The sequence below is a fragment of the Ornithorhynchus anatinus genome, chromosome 3, assembly GCF_004115215.2.
Source record: "Ornithorhynchus anatinus isolate Pmale09 chromosome 3, mOrnAna1.pri.v4, whole genome shotgun sequence".
Lineage (NCBI taxonomy): Eukaryota > Metazoa > Chordata > Mammalia > Monotremata > Ornithorhynchidae > Ornithorhynchus > Ornithorhynchus anatinus.
Window position 1 is genome coordinate 32,902,273 of NC_041730.1, and position 9,247 is coordinate 32,911,519.

Consider the following 9,247-nt stretch of genomic DNA (forward strand, 5'->3'; position numbering starts at 1 on the left):
TAGGGCAGGAATGAAACCCAGGAATTCCACTGCTTAGTCCCCAGCCCAAGTTGTAGTCAGACTTCTTTCATTATTTAAAATCATAACAAATCCTCTCAGAAGGCAGTTAATTTCAACATTCTCTTGGGCAAAAAAAAAAAAAAGAAAAAACCATTAACCTTCCTCAAGACCAATTACTTGAAGTAGTTTTTTAACACCCTTATGAGAAGTATGTGTATGGAAATATTGAAATCCAGTAAATCAGTAGGAGTGAGCGATGCAAAGCTACAGTTTTCCCATGGCCTGAAACTGACTCTTTCCCTGGCTAAAGGCAGCCACAGGTATGCTGTTAATGCTCAGTCCTCCCGCCAGAAAGCTATAAAATGTCTTTTCATCTTAAGTTACATAAGTATCTAACAAATAAGAAGACTGTTATTACAAAGGAAACCACATTCAAAGAGGTTTCATTTACTCCACATATCTGCATCAGAGACTTTTGATGTCTTTCTGGGATTTTTAGGTGACCGGGAAGAGAAAAATGCCTACTAACCCTTTTAGAAAACACAATTTTCATGCAAGGCAAAAGTTGGATCTTAGAAATCCAGTGTTCATATTGCAAGAAACACTTTAATAATCCAGCTTGTTAAACTGCATCTGTTGCTTTTCTTTAGCCTAACAGCAATATTACGCAAAATAGTCCTTACTATTATTTAATGGGGAAAGTTTTCATCTTTTAGAAAAAAAAACAACTGCCAAGAATTTGGAAGAACATTTATGGTAAATGTGTCATCGTCCTTATATTATTTTCTTTAGAAAAACAAACTTGTGATTTCTTTGACAGTAGGATTTATAGGTAACTGAAGGAAGTGTGTGAGCAGTGGGAAATTCACCATTTTTTCATGTCCTCATAATCAAGGAATCCATTCACAAAGTTGCTCTTGACACTCCATCCTTCTACATTCTTTACTCTTCACTGATTCTCAAAAGCTCCATTTCAGCAAGAATGAAAAAAAAAAGAAAATACTAGGATGATATGATGGCTGGAGCTTCTTAAATTGAGGTATTTTTGCTCAGATATATTGGACAATTAGCCTCTCAGTTTTCTGAATCACACTGCTGCCTTGCTTAACAAAGAAACATTAAGTGGGACATACTGCATGCAGACTTTGCCAACCCCTCTGTGAACTGGCTTTGACTCTTACTAAATTTCAGTCATAATCTTGACTATAAAGTGTGCCAAGACAGTGACTTTTCTTTTTCTGGTGAGTTAAAAATATGTTCTTATTATCTTTTGATTGAATCAATTTAAATAAACATTGTGTTTTATGCCTTATCCTACATGATTCCAATTCCAACATTATCTGACTTTCTGTAAAGCTCCCCATCATCTTCTTGGCTTTTCTGAAGAAAGAGGTAGTAAGAAAGAAGCTTCATTAGTTCCCAAAAAGCCATGTCCCTGAGCTTTAGCTCCCCTTATATTGGAGGAAAACACTACGCATCTTGAAGTCCACATAGGAGTGCATGTGTGATGGCAAAGACAAATGTGAGACCACAGTCTCAGTCACATGGAGCATACAAAAAGTCTGTTCCATGTGTTATCATGCTTAATAATAATGATGACATTTGTTAAGAACTTACTACGTGTCAAGCACTGTCCTAAGCACTGGGGTAGGTATAAGCTAATCAGGTTGGGCACAGTCCCTGTTCTACATGGGGTTCACAGTCTTAATCCCCATTTTACAGATGAGATAACTGAGGCACCGAGAAATTAAGTGACTTGCCCCACATCACACAGCAGACAAGTGGCAGAGCTGGGATTAGAACCCAGGGCCTTCTGACTCTCAGGCCCGACCTCTATCCACTAGGCCATGCTGCAGCACCTGACACCATTTTCATTTTTGCCTCCCTGTCTTTCTTCCTTTATGAAGCTTTTTGTTTCAAGAGAGCCTCTCTGTTTTTGAAATGCTGATGTGCCATGCTAGACTATCCTCAGCAATTACCTCCCAGTTTTCAGCTGGGATGCAGCATTTTCTGATACTTTGCTTTATGATATCCTACTGACTGTATAACTTTGTACTCATTTTTTTCAGGAATCTGAGGTTCAGTTGTTTCATCTAATGATGTCTTAAGTTTTCTAGTTATCAGGAGCTGGGCGCCGATGGCTGGTATAACCAGGCAGAAGGTCATAATTGGTATTCTCTGCACCTTGGTGCACAGAAGGAGGGTACCCAGAACAGAGATTTGCTCTTTCCTATTCATGGGCATGGCTAAGGGTTTCACTGCTGGAATAGTCTCCCCTCTAATTGGAAACCTGAGTCTTTGGGGAAAACAATAGCTTATATCTTGTTTTTAGCTTATCAAGGTTTTTGATTCTGTTATGCTCAGCATACTTATCGATAAATGAGGGATATATGTATAAGAACCTTTTATATACTTGAAAAACATGAAAACACCTCTCAGCTTTTTCTTCTCTAAATGGAATAATCCAAGTTCCTTTTCAAATATAACTTATTTTCCAGATCTTGACCATTTAGGTCTAATGTGTCCTGGTTTAGGTGGGCTATCCCACAACTTGAAAAGCCTCTTGTGGGACTCATTAGGGTTCAAGGATTAGCCGCTAGCAAAATGGTACTTGACAACCATGGTGGTGACAGTGCAGCAGTAGCAGCAGCAGTAGCAGCAGCAGCAGCAGACATAAGGAAATAAAGCCAGTACCTTCCCTTTACTACTTTACCTAAATAAATATTACTTCCACCACTGTGATTGGCATGGCTCCACTAGATTGCAAGTACCCTTGGGAGTGAAAGCAAGAATATCTTTACCTCTATTGTATATGTACAAGACCCAAATATAATTCTCTGAACTCAACAGATTTTTGGTCAGTGATGATGATAATGATGATAATGCTGGCCTTTTGCCAGCTGTTTTCTGGAGGTTTCTGGTGTGGCCACTATGATACAATTTTGAGGTCTGAAATTTTCAGAAAGCATTTGCCAATGGGACTGTTGTTTCACCAGGGCTCTGGGTGATGGCAACTCCATTGCTTCACTTCAGGGGGCAGCAGTGGGAGCTCCATCCCACACTCCAGTGGTGGCAAGAGATCTGTCACTGTGCTCCTGACAGAAACAAATGAAGGGGCAATTGTATGTGTGAGTATATTTTTTTGTTGTGGATCTGTGGCTATTTGTGTTTTTGGGTGAGTGTGAATCTGGGAATATGTGTGGGTGTGTGTTTCTTGGTGTGTGTGTGTGTGTGTGTGTGTGTGTGTGTGGTTTGTTTTCCCCTTCTCTTTGTTCCTTTCTTTGTCCCTCTTCTTTGTTTCCCCAGTCTCTCACTCTGCCTTTTTCTCTCTGTGTCTTTTTCCCTGTCTCTTCCTTTCTTTAAATTTTTTTTCTCTACCTATCTTGGACTCTATTTCTTGTTTTTTTTTATGGTATTTGTTGAATGCTTACCATGTGCCAGGCACTGTACTAGGTGCTGAGATAGATACAAGGTAATCAGGTTGGACGTGTCAATGTCCCATTTTACAGATGAGGTAATTGAAGTGCACAGAGGTTAAGTGACTTGTCCAAGATCAAAGAGCAGACAAGTGGCAGGACGGATTAGAACCCAGGTCCTACTGACTCCCAGGCCTGTGCTCCATTACTAGGCAAAGCTCCTTCTCTTTTTATCTTTCCTGCCCTTTGAGCCCTCTCTCCTTGAAGACCTCTTCCCTTGGCTCTAACCTCTGTCCCATTTTAAGTGTCCATAAATATGATCACCAAAACTAGACCCCTTTATTGTCATGGAGCCCAGAACAGGACCTAGAACTCCAGACGGTCTAACCAATGCTGTGACCAATGGCTGTTACACACTGTGTTCCTGGTTTCACATCCCAGAGAGTTCTCTAAAGTACATCATGCTTTCATCACATATTGCCATTGCTGAAGGAGTTCTTTGGGCATTGGACAAAAGTAATAGAAAACACTGTAGTGCCTATTACAATCTGTACAAACAGTGGATGCTCTAAACTATGAAGGAAATGGGATTAAATGAAATGGAATCAAATGGACAAATGAATTATAAAATTGATAGCTGATCATTGCAGCCCTAAGATAACTCATGGAAAGGAACAATTAATAAAAATGAAAGAAAGAATGAATGAATGGATGAACAAAAGAACAATCCCAATAGTGACATGGCCCCCATACATAAGATGAGGGAGGTCCAGTCTTTGTCCTAAAGGAGCCAGAGTATAAAAATGCAGACTAGGTGGGTTTGAAGAAGATGGTTGAAACTAAAATATACGAAATCTGGTGTAATGTTTCATTTTAAGGGGGTAGAGGGAGAGAACAGAATCCTAGATCTGGTGAAATCCTGCTTTATCCCTGCATATGCAGGTCAATATCTTCAAACAATCCCTTTTACAGTTTTGCTTAGACCAACCCCAAGGGAGAAAGTGAGTTCAGCAGCTCACTTAGTGCTGTAGTTATATCCTTGAAAAATGCAGTTTTAAGGAATGATGTTAAACCAAACCAATTACAATTACCTGAAATATAAATGTAAATGGGGGTGGGAAAAATGCTTAGATTCCAGAGGAAATTTTTTTACCCATCAAAAGTCATTATACATGTACCTAATATGCATTTTTAATCATTTTACACTAACTGACTACTGATTGGTATGTTTTTGACTCAAGATGCTAGGTGATAAAATCATAACAATTTAGAAATGTTCAGAAAATCCTCTTACTAGCAAAAATGTAAACAACAATTGTGGCTCCACTGAAGTGAAGCTTCACTTGACATATCACAAATGAACTCTTCTGGAACTTCCTATTCTAGTTCCCATCTTAAGGAAAGGATTATTACATGCTAGGAGCCAAGCTTCTTGGGAAAGCATTGTACACGGTTTGGAAATAGACTGGTTTTTTTTTTTTTTTGGTCATTGTTCTGAAAACTGCCTAAACTTTTTTGAAATTCCGTAATCTCTTCATAAAGGATCATTACATGTTAGGAGCTAAGCTTCTTCAGGAATCATTGTACACAGTTTAGCAATAGGCTGCTTTTTTTCCTTCTTCTGATGACTGCCTAAATTTTTTAGAAATTGGTATCTTGTTTTTGAACATAATGGAGTTAAGCTCTTTCTGGGAATGCATTGACTAACTGGGTTAGGGAAAACATCCAATATTTTATTTTATAGAGTTCTTTTTAAAAAGAGCTTGAAATATAGAGTTAAAAAATAAAGAGAGCGTGCTAATATGGCTAGACCTGATTTTTATTTTAATTTGGAAATGACAGACACCTGGAAAAGTTAGAATAAAGAATTCAGCACAGCTTACTTTTCTCATTTTGCATCAAAGCAAACCAGATATCTCAAGGAATTTCATATATGTTGATTTAGAATACTCAATTGATCCTTTTTCTGACAGTCTCATGGGAAATGCTTATGTCTCTTCTCCTTAAATAACTTCCATAACAGCAGGGCAATTGTACTTGAGGGCACATTATTGCCCTAGGTAACAGATAACTTCCTGTGTTGAAATGATGACTTGAAGATTTCACCGTGATATACTTGCAGTCCAGGAAATATCATCTTCCAGACTTGCTGTTTCTTAAAGTAATCTAGGAGAACTTCTTTAAAGTCCATGTCTTAATTACGTTAAGCATTAGCCAAGGAATTATAAGCATTCAGGAGGTATTACGCCCCTCACATTCTAACTTACCTATCCTTTTGGTTTCAATTTCATTTGCAAATTGTATTTAGAAGGCCACTTATTAGATAGATAGCTCCCATATAATACATACCTATAATTCTATTTATTTATATTAATGCATATTGACTTGTTTTGATATGTATATATCTATAATTCTATTTATTTATATTGATTGATTGATTCATTCATTCAATAGTATTTATTGAGCGCTTACTATGTGCAGAGCACTGTACTAAGCGCTTGGAATGAACAAGTCGGCAACAGATACAGTCCCTGCCGTTTGACGGGCTTACAGTCTAATCGGGGGAGATGGACAGACAAGAACAAAGGCAATAAATAGAGTCAAGGGGAAGAACATCTCGTAAAAACAATGGCAACTAAATAGAATCAAGGCGATGTACAATTCATTAACAAAATAAATAGGGTAATGGAAATATATACAGTTGAGCGGACAAGTACAGTGCTGTGGGGATGGGAAGGGAGAGGTGGAGGAGCAGAGGGAAAAGGGGAAAAAGAGGGTTTAGCTGCGGAGAGGTAAAGGGGGGGTGGCAGAAGGAGTAGAGGGAGAAGAGGAGCTCAGTCTGGGAAGGCCTCTTGGAGGAGGTGAGTTTTAAGTAGGGTTTTGAAGAGGGGAAGAGAATCAGTTTGGCGGAGGTGAGGAGGGAGGGCGTTCCAGGACCGCGGGAGGACGTGGCCCAGGGGTCGACGGCGGGATAGGCGAGACCGAGGTATGGTGAGGAGGTGGGCAGCAGAGGAGCGGAGCGTGCGGGGTGGGTGGTAGAAAGAGAGAAGGGAGGAGAGGTAGGAAAGGGCAAGGTGATATAGAGCCTTGAAGCCTAGAGTGAGGAGTTTTTGTTTGGAGTGGAGGTCGATAGGCAACCACTGGAGTTGTTTAAGAAGGGGAGTGTCATGCCCAGATCGTTTCTGCAGGAAGATGAGCCGGGCAGCGGAGTGAAGAATAGACCGGAGCGGGGCGAGAGAGGAGGAAGGGAGGTCAGAGAGAAGGCTGACACAGTAGTCTAGCCGGGATATAACGAGAGCCTGTAGCAGTAAGGTAGCCGTTTGGGTGGAGAGGAAAGGGCGGATCTTGGCGATATTGTATAGGTGAAACCGGCCGGTCTTGGTAATGGATAGGATGTGTGGGGTGAACGAGAGAGACGAGTCAAGGATGACACCGAGATTGCGGGCCTGAGAGACGGGAAGGATGGTCGTGCCATCCACGGTGATAGAGAAGTCTGGGAGAGGACCGGGTTTGGGAGGGAAGATGAGGAGCTCAGTCTTGCTCATGTTGAGTTTTAGGTGGCGGGCCGACATCCAGGTGGAGACGTCCTGGAGGCAGGAGGAGATGCGAGCCTGAAGGGAGGGGGAGAGGACAGGGGCGGAGATGTAGATCTGCGTGTCATCTGCGTAGAGATGGTAGTCAAAGCCGTGAGAGCGAATGAGTTCACTGAGGGAGTGAGTGTAAATGGAGAACAGAAGAGGGCCAAGAACTGACCCTTGAGGAACTCCAACAGTTAAAGGATGGGCGGGGGAGGAGGTGCCAGCGAAGGAGACCGAGAATGACCGGCCAGAGAGGTAAGAGGAGAACCAGGAGAGGACGGAGTCCGTGAAGCCAAGGTGAGATAAGGTATGGAGGAGGAGGGGATGGTCGACAGTGTCAAAGGCAGCAGAGAGGTCAAGGAGGATTAGAATGGAGTAGGAGCCATTGGATTTGGCAAGAAGGAGGTCATGGGTGACCTTAGAGAGAGCAGTCTCGGTAGAGTGGAGGGGACGGAAGCCAGATTGGAGGGGGTCTAGGAGAGAATGGGAGTTAAGGAATTCTAAGCATCGATTGTAGACGACTCGTTCTAGGATTTTGGAAAGGAAGGGTAGTAGGGAGATAGGGCGATAACTGGAGCATCAATTGATGCTATTGATGCCCATTTACTTGTTTTGATGTGCATATATCTATAATTCTATTTATTTATATTGATGCTATTGGTGCCTGTTTACTTGTTTTGATGTCTGTCTCCCCCTTCTAGACTGTGAGTCTCTTGTGGGCAAGGATTGTCTCTCTTTGTTGCTGAATTGTACTTTCCAAGAGCTTAGTACAGTGCTCTGCACACAGTAAGCGCTCAGTAAATACGATTGAATGAATGAATAGCTCTGCTGTTAATAATACTGGGAGAACTCCTTTGTGGGTTTTTATGAGGACATGTCAGAAATCCACTCTGCTTCAAAAGTGATGTTTCAGTTAGAAATTTCTCTCTCCACATTAGCAAGCCGTACCACAGAGATCAGGACTGAGCTACATATGGTAGGCACCCTAGAGGATGACAAGCCATGCCTTCTAGGTTGGCACAACAGCCCTAGAGAAGCAGGGTGGCCTAAGGGATAGAGCATGGCCTGGGAGTCAGAAGGTCAGAAGTTCTTGGGTTCTAATCCTAGCTCCATCACTTGTCATCTGCTGGGTGACCTTGATCAACTCAATTAAATTATCTGTGCCTCCGTTACCTTACGTGTAAAATGGGAATTAAGACTGTGAGCCCCACGTGGGACATGAACTGTGTCCAACCTGATTAGCTCATATCTACCCCAGCTCTTCCCCTCTCAGTGTCGCACCTGGAGAGTTTCCAGTACTCTACCAGTCCCGATATGGGAGGGAGAGTCAAGTAAAGGCATGCCCATTCCATTCCTAGCTTGGCCAGTGGCTAGCAAGTGGAAGGCAATCTGCTACAAGTCAAAACTCCCCCATGCTAGGCAACAGTGCCATAGGTGAGAGTCGAGGGCAGAGACAAGTTTGCTGTGCGGAAGAAGGCAATGGTAAACCACTTGAGTGTTTTTACCAAGAAAACTCTATGGAAAAACTACCAGAACAATTGCAGAGGGAAGTGGGACATTCTGGGAGAGATGTTTCCATGCTGTTGCTATGGGTCGGGGATGACTCGACAGCATAAGACAAGACAAGACATCAGTTCTTAGAACAGTGCCTGGCATATATAGTAAGCGCTAAACAATTCATTAATTTATTCATTCATTCATTCATTCATTCATTCATTCATTCATTCGTATTTAATGAGCATTTACTGTGTGAACTGAAAGTGCTTGGGAGAATTCAATACAACAATAAGCAGAAGCATTCCCTGCCCACAATAAGCTTACAGTCTAGATACCATAACAAACCCTCTCCCCGCAAAAAAACCCCCAAACCAAAACCTGACCCATGATGGCCATTTGCTAGACACCCTCTACTATGGCTGCAGTCTCTGAATTCATGATCCTACTCCCAAGACCGACCAGTCTCCCCTCAACATCTTGTAAGGGGTGAGGGGGCTTAGTAGTGACAGTAGCACTAGTGGCAGTGGACTAGTGGACTGCATACTACGGCAATCCAGGGAAGCCACAACAGTGATTCCAGGGGGAGCCTAGGGAGTGGTGACTCGAATTAGGAAGTGGTGGCGGAAGCTCCAGCTTCCCCTCCCTTGAGCTCTCCTCCATCCATGGAAATGGAAGAGCCTGATCTAGACCACAGAGTTTGTGTAGGAATCTGGCATTTCTGATTTTCATTTACAATACTGGTTTGTCATTAGTTAG

General features: G+C 42.1%; 1 non-coding gene across 1 annotated transcript; it reads left to right on the forward strand.

Annotated features, from left to right (window-relative positions):
* The first annotated feature begins 8,257 nt into the window (after nucleotides 1-8,257).
* On the forward strand, nucleotides 8,258-8,394 carry LOC114810980. The gene has a single exon (XR_003758668.1). It is a non-coding gene; the product is annotated as a small nucleolar RNA SNORA7 (small nucleolar RNA).
* Nucleotides 8,395-9,247: the final 853 nt, after the last annotated feature.